The sequence below is a fragment of the Monodelphis domestica genome, chromosome 4 (genome assembly GCF_027887165.1).
Source record: "Monodelphis domestica isolate mMonDom1 chromosome 4, mMonDom1.pri, whole genome shotgun sequence".
NCBI lineage: Eukaryota > Metazoa > Chordata > Mammalia > Didelphimorphia > Didelphidae > Monodelphis > Monodelphis domestica.
In genome coordinates, this window is record NC_077230.1 from 431,233,910 (window position 1) to 431,249,164 (window position 15,255).

General features: G+C 40.3%; 1 long non-coding RNA gene across 1 annotated transcript in view; it reads left to right on the forward strand.

Annotated features, from left to right (window-relative positions):
- The window catches only part of LOC130458795 (uncharacterized), a 36,236-nt gene extending 32,952 nt beyond the window's left edge, over positions 1–3,284 (forward strand). Inside the window, exons 2-3 of the long non-coding RNA XR_008918174.1 lie at positions 2,654–2,785; positions 3,106–3,284. This is a non-coding gene — a long non-coding RNA (uncharacterized LOC130458795). The remainder of the gene's footprint in view (positions 1–2,653; positions 2,786–3,105) is intronic.
- The last annotated feature ends 11,971 nt before the right edge of the window (positions 3,285–15,255 follow it).

Sequence of the window (15,255 nt, forward strand, 5' to 3'; positions counted from 1 at the left end):
TGCTTTGGTGCTGTCTTTCCCCGTACACAGGGATATTAAAACACTTCCTCCATCTTCTGGCTCTCACAGAGACATAGGTCAGTTTTGGAAAGAGAGACAGACAGACAGACAGACAGACACAGACATAGAAACAGAGAGAGAGACAAAGAGTCAGACAAAGACAGAGAAGGGGACAGACAGACAGATCCAGTGACAGAGACAGAAAAACAGAGACAGTGACAAAGAGATAGACACAGTCACAGATTGATACAGAGAAGCAGAGAGAGGGACAAGGATCAGAGACAAAGTCCATAGACTCAAACACAATCCTTCTGCCCTCTCCCATTGGTACACCATAAATGTCTGAATCAATACTTCAGAGATGCTACTCAATCTATCATTTGCAATCAGGACTGTTACAAAACTGATTTGATTTCTGTTCAATTGGCAAGGGACTCTTCAATGGGGAGTTCTAAAGTCTGTCTGTGTAAGTCCTTTGACTTTTAATGCTCAGGTTCAAATTGAGCTCGACCTTTTCCTCTGTATTTCAGCTCCTGGGTTCCTCCTGCTCAGGTTTTGGAATTTCCTATCTTTTCTTTGGAAACAGATGTCTCTCAGACCCATTATGTGTCCTGTGTTCTCTGTCTACAGCACAATAACTAACCTTTTGTAACAATCTAAATGGATTTTGTTATAAGTTCTTGAAATTAAAAAAAAAAAACAACAACCAAGTTCCGGAATTCCAATCAGGCTGTCTGGTGCAATGAATTGTCTACAGGAAAACTTGAACAACACTAGAGATTTCAAGGTCCATCCACTGAAGTGAGCTGAAATTTCAGTTCAGGAACTTAGTAATTCTGACATTGGTCAGATTTAATAATCAATTAAGTAGCAAGGATTGATTACATTTTTATTATTGAAGAGGAATCCTGTATCTGTGTACACACACACACACACACACACACACACACACACAATTCCGTCCCTTCACCATTGAACCCTGCCGAGGGGAAATCTCAAAAATGTAGATGTAAGTGTAGATAAGATCCATGCAAAGAAGCCTTATGGTAATTTTCATGGAGCCATCAGGAGCTGGGAGGCAGAGCTGGAGAAGCTTAAAAAAGTTCCTTGTGTAAGGTGGAACGTGAGCTGTCTATTGAAGGAAATGAGAGACAGTAAGAGATGGAGGTCAGAGGGGTTTGCATTCTAGGAATGAGAGACAGACACGCGAATTGCCTGATTTCTTTTTCTGAAATCACAAATTAATTTTGCTTTTGAAATCTTCAGAATTGGAATCCAAAAGAAAAAGACATTCCGTTGTCTCCTCATTTAGACTAATTGACAAAGGGAAGCTCTTCCCCAGGAATGAGTCCTGGAGAAATGGAAAATCCAAAGCATTGATGAGCAAGTTTACATAATCTGTTTCCCCTTTAATTGACGGACATTGGTCTTCCCTGTTAAGAACAATTCTTTATGCCTGTTTATCGCCACGATGTCCTTTTCCTGCCATTACAACTAGAGGAGAAATACTGAGGTGATAATATCCGGTACTGGGTGGCAGCTGTGAGAATGACAAAGAGGAAGCGATTGGAACTTGTAAAGTAGGAAGATGAGCAGATCATGAGAACTGAGTAAACTGAGGTAGGAAGAGGCTGTAGATTATGCAAGGGACTCTCTTGGCAGGTGATATGATGGCATACTTACGAATGGCACACTTTAGAAAATTAGCTGACAATTACCCGAAAGAATTAACAACTTTAGCACAGTTCCAGGATATAAAAGAATCCCACAGAAACCATCAGCATTTCTATATATTAACAACAAAGCCTGGTCACAGACCTCCCACTCAATGCATGAAATGGGTGTTCACACCTTTTTGTAGTTAGTTTGCACCTTCTTGTAGTTAAAATGGGTAGATCTACTTTAAATACTGAGTTAACACTTTTGAGGATTAAAATCTAAAAATACGGGTTTACAATTCAATCTTCCCAATAAAGAAGAGCGAAGTACCTTTGTTGTTACAGTCAGGAGATAGATAGCCAAATCCAATCTTCACACAAATTTTGCCCCAAAATTAGAGCCAAAAAAGAGGGCAGCAGTCTCAGAATCATTTAAAGCTCCTCTTTTAAAAACACGTCTGTGTCTAGAAAGGAAACAAACTTAGTGGGAGAATGGTGGAAAGATGATGGTATGTGAACTTGATAGAAAATACTTGATGAAAAGATATAATGGCCAGAACCAAGGAAATTTGGACAGACTTAGATGAAGTGATGGAGAAGGTCCTCCACTCTACCTCTCCTGAACTGAACATCCGCCATATGCTTTTTAGACATGGTGTGCAATGGCATGAAGAGAGAAGATTATTCACTCATGTGGATTGATTGCTCTCAGGATTATTTATTCTTTCTCATGGGTGCTCGGTCCACCTCCTTCTTGCAAGTCTAAATCACATCTTCAGGAATGTTTGATGGGCAAGTAAAGTTACTCAGGAGGGGGAGGGGATGAGCTTCATTGACACATAGGGAACAGAAAAAGCTTCGCAGCTGCTCCCACTCTTGGCTGAGCCCTCATTACTCTGTCCCAATTGCTGCCTGGGATGGGCTCAAGGGACCAAAGTTCCCCAAACACCTGGAGACATCTCTGGCTCTAATTGGATGAATCACTTCTCTGGTAGGTGACAAGATAATGGCGGCTCTGGAGGGAGATGAGGTCAGACATCCAGTACCTATAACTACAGCCCCGACGGGTCCCTGCATTCTGCATAGGATGAAACACAGAAATCTTCAGTGGCACAGCGGAGAGCCAGGTGAGTGTCAGTTGATAGATCCTGGGATCAAAACCCCCCTTTCCCTTCCCCAATCCCTACCGGGACTGACAGCCCCCCACCCCGTCCCCTGCACCTGCTGGGACTCCAGAACAAAGCAAGTAGTTCCACTTCCTCAGGGCACTGCTACTTCCCTGCTATGACCTGACAAATCCATGGTGGATGGATGTTCTGGACTTATACTGTCTGTACCATACTAAGGACTAGACAAGCCTGGGCAACAAAAGCCCCAACCCCAAAGCCAAGCCCCTTAGGGTCATCCAATCATCTGATCACAAGTACCCCAACTCTGCCCAATACAGGTTCCCCAATCCTGGACCAACACCCTATAAAAGATTCTCTCCTTCTTCATCCCCCATGGAGACCCCTAGCCTTCTATAGACTGTTGGCTCCCCCCTTGCTCTCCCATCCTCCCCCTCCTACTCCATGGCCACTGGCCTTCCATCCCCCTCCTTTCCTCCAATAAAGCCTTGCTCCATCACTCAAGCTCTCTGTCTCATTAGTCTTGGTTGGACTCCAGGTGAGCCATTAGGGTCTGCTTCAGACTTACATCCTAGGGCTGGGGAGGGTGCCATGGGCAGACTTGCTGTGTGCTAAGAAAGGGGCCGACACCTCCTAGCAAGGGACCCCAATGGGGAGGAGGGTTTTCTCTGTTTCTGGGTGATTTTCTCAGCCTCTGGGCTGAGATTATGGCTTTGCCATTTGGGTCTTGGTTGAAATGGTGTCATCTCCAGAGGTAGTAAGTCAAAGTTGGTGAGACTTCACCAAGACTAGGGCAGCCTGACCTGATGTTCCTTCATTGAGGCAGTAATTAGTCTGCTGGAGTAGGGAAGCACCACTGGCCTGGGGCTCTTTATGCTGCAGGAAACCATTTGCCCGAATTCCTCATGCCGGCTTTGGAGCCAGAACTGAGAACTAAAGAAGGATTATCTGGTTAAACGGACTTGGCACTAGGTGAATGGCTAGACCCCAAAGTGCCCACTAAGGAACGGATTCCCAATTGGATGCAGACCTCTGATGCATCACTGGAGACGAGTATGTGTGAACCTGGGTGGTTCCTTCCCTATAAACATAGAAGTCAGCCTTGTCAAATGCGGAGATGCCCCCTAGCTGCGGAGCAGCCATCACAGAAAAGCATTTGAAGGAGCCGGGGGGAGGGGTCAGATCCAAAGGGACGGTACCTGGCAGAAAAAGGGTGACTGTCTCCCCAGAGTCCAGCTAGCAACGTCACCCAGAGGAGGAGGTAGCCAAGCAGAGCACAGCACTGAACTGGCACGGAGGGCTTCCCAATAGGACAGAGCACTGGGAACAGGCCAGCGTCCTGCCCTCCTCTGCTGGATCAAGGCTCTGAGCTAAGCCAAGCAGGGAGATGGGCTTTCCCTTGTTGGGCCACGCCATGCCCAGGTTCAGCGGCCATACTTTAGGGAAGCCATTTGGAAACTGGAGCATGTCTGTAACCCCGGCAGACGTGGAGCTGGTGAAAGGCCTGGAGAACAACCCTCCTGAGGGTGAGCTGGAAAACCTGGGGAGGCACCTACGGAAGAACAGGAGACTTGGGGGCACATCTGCTGGTACTGGAAGGGTGTCGTGGGCTAAACAAGACCTGGGACGTTTCAATAGCCCCTCACCCAATGCAACTCCCCTGCAGGATCCCATCGATCTTCAGAGACACGAGAGGCAAGAACTAACTGTAATGCCGTCCCCTTCTTATACGTGAAGCCAAGCGAGGTGTGAGATGGGTTACTGGCTCCCCCTGGACACCCCAAACCCCAGAGGTGTCCCAGGTCAGAGAGCATGTAAGGAATCCCTTTTCCTTACACCCCTGCAGTGCCAAAGGAAGGTGGCTTTGAGCAACGGAAACCTATAAGGAAGGGTTTCCAAGAGAGACACTCCCTTGGCCTCTCCCTTGGCTCTTTGATAAGCACAGAGAGGCACCTCAGTTTGCTTCTGATGAGCATCTGTTTGTATCTCAGATATCTAATCATCTCCTGAACTGCCCAGTTCACCCCCTTTAGTCTTTGAGCCACAACGCATCCCCCCATCAACCCCTCTTGGGTTACAGGGAGCCCCTGTTGTCAAGAGGGTTTAAGAACCTGAAACTCCATCTTTTCAGGGAGGCAGCATTTGACCTGCACCTGCCTTCTGGCCGTTTGACTCAATAATTCAACTTGCATTCAACTCAATACATTTCTCTCTCTCTCTCTCTCTCTCTCTCTCTCTCTCTCTCTCTCTCTCTGTGTCTCTCTCTCTGTCTCTGTCTCTCTCTCTGTCTCTCTCTGCCTCTCTGTCTCTGTCTCTGTCTCTGTCTCTGTCTCTGTGTCTCTGTCTCTGTCTCTGTCTCTGTCTCTCTCTGTCTCTCTCTCTCTCTCTCTCTCTCTCTCTCTCTCTCTCTCTCTCTCTCTCTCTCTCTCTCTCTCTCTCTCCTTCTTGAAGGGGGACCTTCCCAGCCTGGGGTTTTTTCTCAAGCTGTCCCAGAACAAGTGTTTTTAATTCATTGTCCTCTGAGTTCAAGCGATGATCTTCCCTGTCTCTATAGGAATTACCAGTAAGTAGGTTCTTTCTCCTTTGTTTACTCATTTTATTCTAAAAAGTTTAAGAGCCGGCCCAGTACATTTAATTACTGGCTTTTTAGTGGATTCTCAGGGTTCCTATTGTGCTGCTGTATGTTACCTCAGATTCAGAATTGTTTTCTGTTTGTTTATACCTGGGTCCTATTCGTTTTTCCAGGTTTCATAGTCCAGGGTCAGTTATAATCCTGGGATTCCCACTCAAGCCCCAGTTCATGCTTGACCTCAGGCATTCCATGCAGAGCCAAAGGGCCGTTCTGCCCCTGCTAGTGCAAGCAGCCAGTCTGACTCCCAATGCCTTCAATCAGGGACTCCACTCTGGGAGTGACCACAGCTGACTGTCTCCAGTCTCTCAGCAACCACTGACTGGCGAGTGCTCCTTTCCCACTCCTCCTATTCCATCACCTCAGCTTTCGACAGAGCAGGGTCCAGTGTGGTTTCTATGCGTTTTGTCGTTGATGTGGTCATTTGTGCTGATGGTTTTCCTGTTATTGAACCTTCCCTGCCTTCCTGGTAGAAATCCCACCTGCCTGGGGCGTATGAGTCTTGGGATAGGATGTTGTCCTCTCCTTGCTGGTATTTTCTTTAACATTTTTGCATGAATGTTCCTTCGGGAGGTTGGTCTGTAGTTCTTCTTCTCTGTTCTAGCTCCCTCGTTTCGATATCAGACCCATATTGGTCTCATGAAAAGAATTTGGGAGGATTCCCTCTTCCCTCATTCTCCTAAAATTGCTGTAGTGCTGGGGTTAGTCATCCTTTGAAGGTTGGGCAGGACTCAGTGTGAGTTCATGTGGCCCCGGGACCCTTCTCTCAGGGAGGTCTTCGATCGTTTGTTCACTTCCTTTCTCGGTGATGCAGCTCTTTCAGTATTCCATTTCCTCTTTCATTAATCTGGCGAGCTTATATGTTGGTGATTATTCACCCATTTCACTGGGGTTGTCAGATTTCTTAGCATGTAGTTGGGCAGGAGATACAAGATGGCCTCCAGGGACTTCCCTCTCTAAATTGTATCAGAAATGGCGATGATAGACTAGCCTTACCTTGAGTGCACTGTATATATGGATGAGTTAGGGATTGTGTGCTGCAGGAAAGCGAGAGTGTGTGTGTTTGCATGCATGTGTGTGCGTGCGTGTGTGTGTGTGAGCGTGTGTGTCCGTGTGTGTTCTAAAATACCTCCTCCCGGCCAGTCTCAGCTCCGTAGAGCACCCCATAATATTGCCTGATGAAAGACGTTGGTCACCATTTCTCTTCCGGTTCCTCAGTCTGTGAATTTAGCTTTTAGTGAATTTTAGCAGCTCTTTGGCTGCCCTGAAGGCATTTTCGAGCAGGGGGTCCCCAGGGACCAACCGCAGAAGACACCTTCTCTTGGAGACGGAAAGTGCAGCCCCTCCTAAGCTCAGTCTTGTTTCCTTCAGATTTGACTCTCCAAGTGGAGGCCATCAGTGCCAGCCTCGTGGTCTTCTGGGATGTGCATTGGAAGGATGGCCAGAGACCACCTCATAACCATAGCTAGCACTGATGTGTGTGAAGCACTAGGCGGAGTGTTTTGTACTTAGTATATCAGTGGGCCTTGATAACAACCCTGGGAGGTAGGGGTTATTTTTATCTCCATTTTACAGATGAGAGAACTGAGTCAAAGAGTGGACACATGACTCGGCCAGATGACAAAACCAGTCACTGAGTCTGGATTAGAACTGAGACAGTTCTTCCTCTGGGCCCAGCACTCTTTCTGCCATTCTACCTCAGATAGCAGGAAGCCCCTTCACCATGGGACAGTCTATTTCTCTGACGATAACCCAACCCAGCCCAGCACGTCTGATCTTCTGATTTAGTCAAAATGAACTGAAATGTAACCTTTGGGGGGGCTGCCAGAAGTAAGGGTGAGTCAAGGAGGGCCTAGAATTTGTGCTTTTTCTGATCTTCCTTTACTTCTGCCTGGTGAAGTGAACTGATGATTAAAGAGGGTTCTGGGAGCGAGGCACGCTCATTGTCCCATCCATACAAAGTTCCATTCAGAGTTCTTTCGGGTAGTGTCCCCAAAGGACCATTTGGAAGCACAGACCTACGTGCATTGCTAAATTGGAAGGACAAGAACTTTTCTAACTTTAAGTCAGATATTTATCTGCGACCACTGCCCTCTCTTAGTAAGCACTAAAGACAAGAGCAAGGATTCCATTTTTCCTCTTGCTTTGTGAAAAGCTCTCACAGGTTCTCAGATTGTTTTTCTCTCTTCCTAAAAAATGGACTAGAGTGCGAGCCAATCTCTTACAAAATGACTTTGATTCATAAAAAGCATTATACAGTCCCTGTTCACATGGCAACCAATGACTTCATTCAATAAAAGTCTTTTTGAATGTATTCAAGATGCTGAAGACAAATGGGGGCTTCCTGACAAGTATATGTCCAGATTAAGTTGTCTAAATTTTTAAAGGGACATGATCATAGGGAGTTCTCTCTGTAAAGTGGCTCGCTCCTCTCCAAGAGAGGCGACTGTCTTTCTTTCTCTTGTTGACTCTTAGCCCTTAACTTAGGCTCATAGACCTGACCTGAACTTCAAGAAGCACCATTTAAAACATTACATAGTGATGTTAAAAGGGTTTAGCAAGAGTAAAAGCAATGCTACAAACCAGGAATAGGAAAGGAAATCCTGGTGTGCAGAAGCAGGGGCAAGATTCTGGAGCTCTGGAGAAGTTTCTTCTTCTGGGAGGAACAGTTAAGGAGCCACAAGGGTTTTCTGTCTGGTTCTTCTGGGGTGGACCTTGAGAACCAGATATTCCCTCTCCTGTGGCTTTCCTTGAGATCCTGCCTATCCCTGCTGCTGCCGAAGAGTGATTTCCAACAGAGCTTCTCAAGACACCAGAGCACAACTGTCAGTGAGACTTTCTTCTGAACCCTGTTCCTGCTATCTTCATTTCCTTCCCAGTTTTATATCTTAACTCAGGGGGTTTAATGTAACTAGTTGTGGGAGATAAATTCATAGGTAGAGAAGTGTTAGGTAGTGTAAGTTAACAACTTGATTTTTGGTTTTAGAGATATCATCCCAATTCCCTTCCCTTTCTTCCATTCCCTTAAAATAAATTATTGTTTTAGTTATATATATATATATATATATATATATATATATATGTATATATATATATATATATAATTTTAGTGTAGTTATTTCAGTTGGTGAGTTAAGTAGGTTGAATCTAGAGAAATTGGACTAGGATAGAGGAGTTTATAAGACTGACATTTGGGGCACTTTGCAACATTCCATTTTTCCTTGGGAGTGACTGCTGCTGTCCAAAGTTCTGAAAAATAGAATTTTCAACTGATTGACACTAGGAGGGATTTAAATTTTAAAGGGACAATTTAAAGAGCCAGTCAAAATGGACAAAATAGCACATGTGGTAGGGGAAATTTTTCTCTTTTCTTTTTCTGTTCTGTTGGTGATTCCTTTTGGTACTTGAGTGGATACTAATACCATCTATCCTACACTGTATTACACGATACTCCATACTATAGCATCATGACGGGAGACATGATTAATGTAATTTTACTGTTTCTATATGATTGTTTACTTTATATCTCATGTGAAATTTTTACATTTTTTCCAGAATATTGTTACATACTTTTAGGCTATGATTGGATAAAACCAATAATGTCTGTAAGAATCCAAACTATTTTTTCATATGTACCTCTTGTGAGTTTATGTTTTGGTTATGTATAAATGTAGAAAACTGTTTTTTTTTTGGCAATTGTTGGTAAAATGAGAGTAATATTTCAATGGCTGACCAGAGATTAAGAACTAAAACAAATGCAATTAGTAATGCAAGCAAAGACTGATGCTATAGAACAATGTATTAAAGATGTAATGGTATAGAATAATGTTGCGGGATATGGTTTAAAGGAGGATGTTATGGTTGAGGATGTATCTGAAGTAAAGGGTAAAGAACAAACTAGATTAGAAAGAGAGGCTGCTACGTTAAATAAGACCCCAGTAAATTTGTTCCCTCTTAGGGATGTGCCAATTATTAACCATGATGAAATCTTTAATGTAAAATCCCATAAAAAATTCACATCTAAAGATCTGGAAACAATTAAAAGTAGAATGCCTAAGTTTTTTGATGAGCCTAATAAAGTCATCAAAGAATTCCAAAGGGCAATTAAAATCTTTTACCTGGACAATGCTGATTTTTTTCCCTGTTGATGGAGGAATTCCTCACAAAGTGAGAGAGAAATGAGTTTATGAAGGAAACCAGGAATAGTCCTCCTCTGACCCAATGGCCGGAAAATTTCAAAGAACTGGATATGAATTCTGTGCCTAACTATAGAATGATGAAGCAGGCCATAAAAGCAAGCAATTATTGAAGTCATAAAGAGACACCCTAGGCATCCCAATGCATGGTCTAAATTTGAAAAAGTAAAATGATGAAACAACAGCTAGTTTTCTTGACAGACTTTTAGGTCTTGCTGTGATGGGAGATGACACCATTGCCCACATCAAAATATTATTTGTAAATAATGCCTGTCCAATGATAAAATGTTTTTTTTTCTAAGAATAATTGTCCATATAGGGAAATGCTAACTTTGGAGGAATTTAAATGGAAAGCAAAATCTATCTATCTATCTATCTATCTATCTATCTATCTATCTATCTATCTATCTAACTATCTATCTATCTGTCTGTCTCTCTGTCTGTCTGTCTATATATCTATCTTTAGAAGATGTGCATAGATGTTATGATGATAAAGAATGGTGATTGAAGATTTAAAGAAAAAAATAAGGGATGCAGAAAGTAAAGCAAGGGATAGTGAGATCAAAGAAATAAAAGTGGTGTCGGCACTTACATATCTACATAATCAATGCATGTTGAGAGGAAGGAGATCAGGAGTTCTGAGGTCTTTTCTATGTAATCTTGTAGGACATTTTGTAAGAGGGTGTAGCTACAGAGGACAATTTTCTAGACAAATCAATAGAAAAAATGGGTACAGTAGGCAATATAATAATAATGGATGGAGAAAAATAATTTGAATAACAATAATGGTTATCAAAGACAAAATAATGGTAAAAATTGTCCAAATGCTTATTGTCAGGGAGCTCATGCATCTGATTTGTACACGATGCAAGAGTGGGTAAAATCTGGAGCAAGTCCTCAATATAGCCAAGTTGTTAGTGGACATAAGAGTGATAAGAACAAAGGGCCATGTTCATTATGAAGCTGTACCCAGAGTTCTCAAGTATTTGAAAAATCAAAGGAAAATTGATTGGAAATAAATGGGATTGATTGTAATGGAGATAAGACTAATGAACTTATAAATGATGTGATTGAAACAAAGGATAATGTAAATAGTGTTAATAATTATGAGGAAAAAGAAAATTGTAACATAAAAGTAATTGAAAATTCTGATGATTGTGACATAATGGAAAATAATGAAGAATGAAAATTAGATAAAGATAATGCATTTGTAAATGAGAACAGTGATACCAAGGTAGAGGTTATAAGGACCAATGAGAGTAGTGAAAAATCTGATGAAGGTGTTAAAGATGTGAAATCCTGGGAATATCATGCAATTCAAGCAGATGTAAGTTTGGATGGACAGGAAATGACTGTGCTTTGTACTGATGTTACTGTGTTAGCTCTGGTGTTGGAAACATTCCAAGTACCAAATAGTACAGAACCATATGTGACTGTGACTATTGAAGATCAGATTTATGACCTTCTGGTTGATCCTGGAGCCATCAAATCAGTTTTCAAAGTTTTCCTGAGAATTGTAGAGCTTTTGGTACAATGGAAGTAACAGGTGCTACTGGTAAAACAGAGAGAGTAGCAAAATTACAACCTAAAATGATTACTTTAGGTCCTTTATCTGTGGAGCATGCATTCCTGTGTATGCCAGAATGCTCAATGGATCTTTTAGGTAGAGATTTGTTATGTAAATTAAAAGAAACAATTCAATGTACTGATATTGTTGATATCTTATTATATCTACCAGAAGAATCTTTAAAAGCTTTTCCATTGCTGTTCTTAGATTCAGTCAGTAAGGAGGGTTACAGAATCAATCTATTCTATAGCTGAAGACATCCTTGAAGATTTTTGGTCAAAGTCTTCCACAGATGTAGGTCTATTGAAATCAGCTACCCCTGTAAGCGTGAGGACTAAGGAAGGACTAGTTCCTTGTATACATCAATATCCCTTGACTAAAGAAGCAATTGAGGGTATAAGAACAATCATTGAGTCCCTAATCCAGCAAGGGATTATAATATGTTGCTTCTCAGAATTTAATACTCCTTTCTTCCAATTAAAAAGCTAAAGCTGGATGAGAATAGCATACCTATAAATCATTTTATCCAGGATTTAAGAGCAGTCAATGATTATATAAGCAAAACTCATCTTGTTGTACCAAGCCCAGCTGTTATAATTTCTTCCATTCCAAGTCAGGGAAAATATTTCACTGTGGTAGATTTATACTTAGCTTTTTTTTCAATTCCAAATCATGAGGATTCTCAAAAGATGTTTGCTTTTACCTAGGAAAAAACGCAGTGGACTTGGACTCATCAGTCCCTGGGGTATAAGGACTCACCTAGCCAATTTTCACAAATTCCAAATAGAGATCTGAAAAGTATAACATTCAAAGAAAGTAAATTGGTGCATTTTGTGCACAAGATATTCTTCTTGCATCCCCAACTGCAAATATGTGTCTGAGAGACAGAAAGATTCTTTTGTTAGAATTATATAAGCATAGGCATTAAGTCCCCAAGACAAATTACAATGGATTTTGCCTCAAGTGCAATATCTAAGTTATTTATTATCAGAGAGTTCAAGAAATATCACACGGAAAAGAATAACTGATATCCAGGAAATTGATGATCCTAAGAACAAAAAGCAACTCAGAGCTGTCCTTGGGACAACTGGATTCTGTAGACAATGGATACCTGGATATAGTGAATTAAAAAAATGTCTAATGAATTTAACCAGTAATGTAGAACCTGAACCCCTGAAACTAAAGCCTGAGCATCTGCAAACCTTAAGTAATCTTAAAGAATCCTCTTTATCTGCTCCAGCTTTGGGTATCCCAGATGATACAAAACAATTTGCTAATGAGACCAAAGATATTGCTTCTGGAGTACTGACACAGACTTTGGGACAAAGTTATCATCCAATTGGTTATTATAGTTGTCTGCTTGATCTAATAGCTGCAGATACTGTACTTTGTCTAAGGGGAATGGCTGCTGCTGCTCTGTTAATCCAGAAGTCAGCAGATTTAGTTTTGAGATGTCCATTGACTGTATATTGGTCACATCAAATAGAAGTATTAATGAGGAAGTTTCATACTCAAGTGTATTCAGATCAAAGAATTTCTAACTATGAAATTATTCTCCTGGGTAGTGAGAACATCCGGTTGAGAAGGTGTAGTGTATTAAATCCAGCTATGCTTTTTCCTGATTTGCCAAAGAATGGTGAAACATTACATGAGTGTGTAGAAGTAGTAGATCTAGTGGATATGCCTAGGATGGATTTGAAAGACATTCCTATTGAACATCCAGACTTGGTGTTATTCATTGATGGTTCTTCATATTTGTGTAATGGAATTCGATGTACTGATGCTACATTAGTCATAGAATTTGAAACACTGTGGTCTGGCTCATTACCTAGTAATCTTAGTGCTCAAGGAGCAGAGTTGGTGGCATTGAAGCAAGCCTGTCTTCTGGCTGATGGTAAAAGTGCTAATGTTTTTACAGATTCTCCGTATGTTTTTTCAGTATGTTGTGCAACAGGAAAAATCTGGAAACAATGAAGTTTCATTACTGCATCAGGAAAATCAATCACACATGCAGAAAAAATAACTGGCTTGTTAAGATGCTAAACTTTAGGTGGTAGACCTTTAGCATACTGACAATTTGAGAGTTTGCGAATGAATTATATAAGCATGCCACAATCTGGGAGATACAAGTTTTGTCTTGTAATTGTAGATAGATCAAGAAAGTGGCCTGAAGCTTTTCCACCTAGAACTAATACATCTAGCTTTGTGGTGAAAGTGTTATTTAAGGAAATTGTTCCTAGGTTGGTGTACCAATTACCATAGATATTGATAAGGGATCTCATTTTACACAAGATTTTCTAAAAAGAGTCTATGTGAATGTAGGAATAACACTTACATATTATGTTCCTTATCATCCACAAATTTCAGGTCAAATGGAGCATGTGAATAGGGAACTCAAGTCTATGGTGGGGAAGATTTGTGCTGAAACTCATCTAAAATGGCCAGATATTCTTTCCATACCTTTGTTTTACCTATGTACAAGATCAAAAGCACATTTTTTTCATATATCATCTTATGAAATGCTCTTCGGACATGCTCTATTACAGTCAAAAGCTTGTAAGTTTCTTTAGACATCTCTCCTAGGAGGAGATTGTCAACTAGCTTCATATTCAAGTGAATTACAACAATGACTTAAAGACCTGCATGATTTGGGAGAATAGATACAATCTGGTCCATTGTATTATTCTTTTCATAATTTTCAACCAGCTTATGTGGTGTATGTGAAAAATTTTGCAAAAACATCAGCAACACAAGAGAGGTGGGTAGGTCCTTACACAGTTTATTAGTGTTACACTCTTCAGGAAAAGTATTAGGAAGAGAATCATGGTATCATTATTTGTTTGTGGAAAGCTGAAATTCATGAGTCAAATAGAGTCTGCAGTCAAAAAAAGATCAGGAAGGAGAGTACTATTCCAGTGGAACAGGACATTCACATGGAGGACATTACTGTGGAAGAGGAGGATTGAGAAAATTGATGGACATTATACAAAGACTGAAAGACTTATAGATGTTAAGCAGATAAAGACTTTGAAGAGAATTTTCAATGAAGAGGATCAGGTGGTGGATGGACTAATGGTTCTAAGGAATTTAGGTAATGTAATATAGCAATATTACACATATTCATAAGCATTCACCAATACATATTATTACCATGGATTTTCATGAGGAAGAAATCATCAAACAAGGTGAGAAGAAAGAAAATCTGAAGTTTTGGTAAGTATATTGCATACAACAGTAATATAACATAGCATAGCATGAATAACAGCATCATAAAAAATATACACAAACATGGTTAGGATAAATTGATTCACTAGTTGGATTAGGGAAACAATGTATAGTTAGGTACTGACAATGTTATAATTAGTTATAAAGTGGTGAGTTACTAACAAAGAATAGTGACTTAGTACAGAATTTAAGATAGGATTTAGGTAGTTTAGAATAATAATAATATACGTAGATAGGATTAGTTTTAGGAGATTTTATTAAGATAGGGCTGTAATTTGATAGATAGGAGTTTAGGGTTGATAAAATAAGGTAAGATATTGAATTACATTACAAAATACATTGCAGCATACTTTACATAGTAAATATGACATATAACATCACATATCACACAAAAATGTAAATACACAAAATAGTGCGTAGTATAGTCAGGATTGCGGAATTGTATTATAGTGAATGTGTATATAAATATATATGTAACACATAAATATGAAGTATATGTATATTTATGTATAGTATACATTTATATATTGTGTGTATTGTAGGTATATGTAAATATTATGTAAATAGTTTTAGATTATGTTTAATTTTCATCTATTTTTGAATGTGATTTGCATAAGCAAGTTTGATGAATTGGTTTATTTTTTTAAACTTTTGCAATGTTGTGTTCATTGTATTTTTTCAAAAATTTTTTCATCTAAGTTTTATGTTTTTTACAATGCAATAGTAATAGACTTTTCCACATTACTTGATAAGAGTACTATTTAAGGATTTTAATGTTTTGCATGAAATTTGTGTTTGCATTTTAATTTTGATGTTATTTGGTTGCTTTCATTTTGCATATGTTTGATCTGTA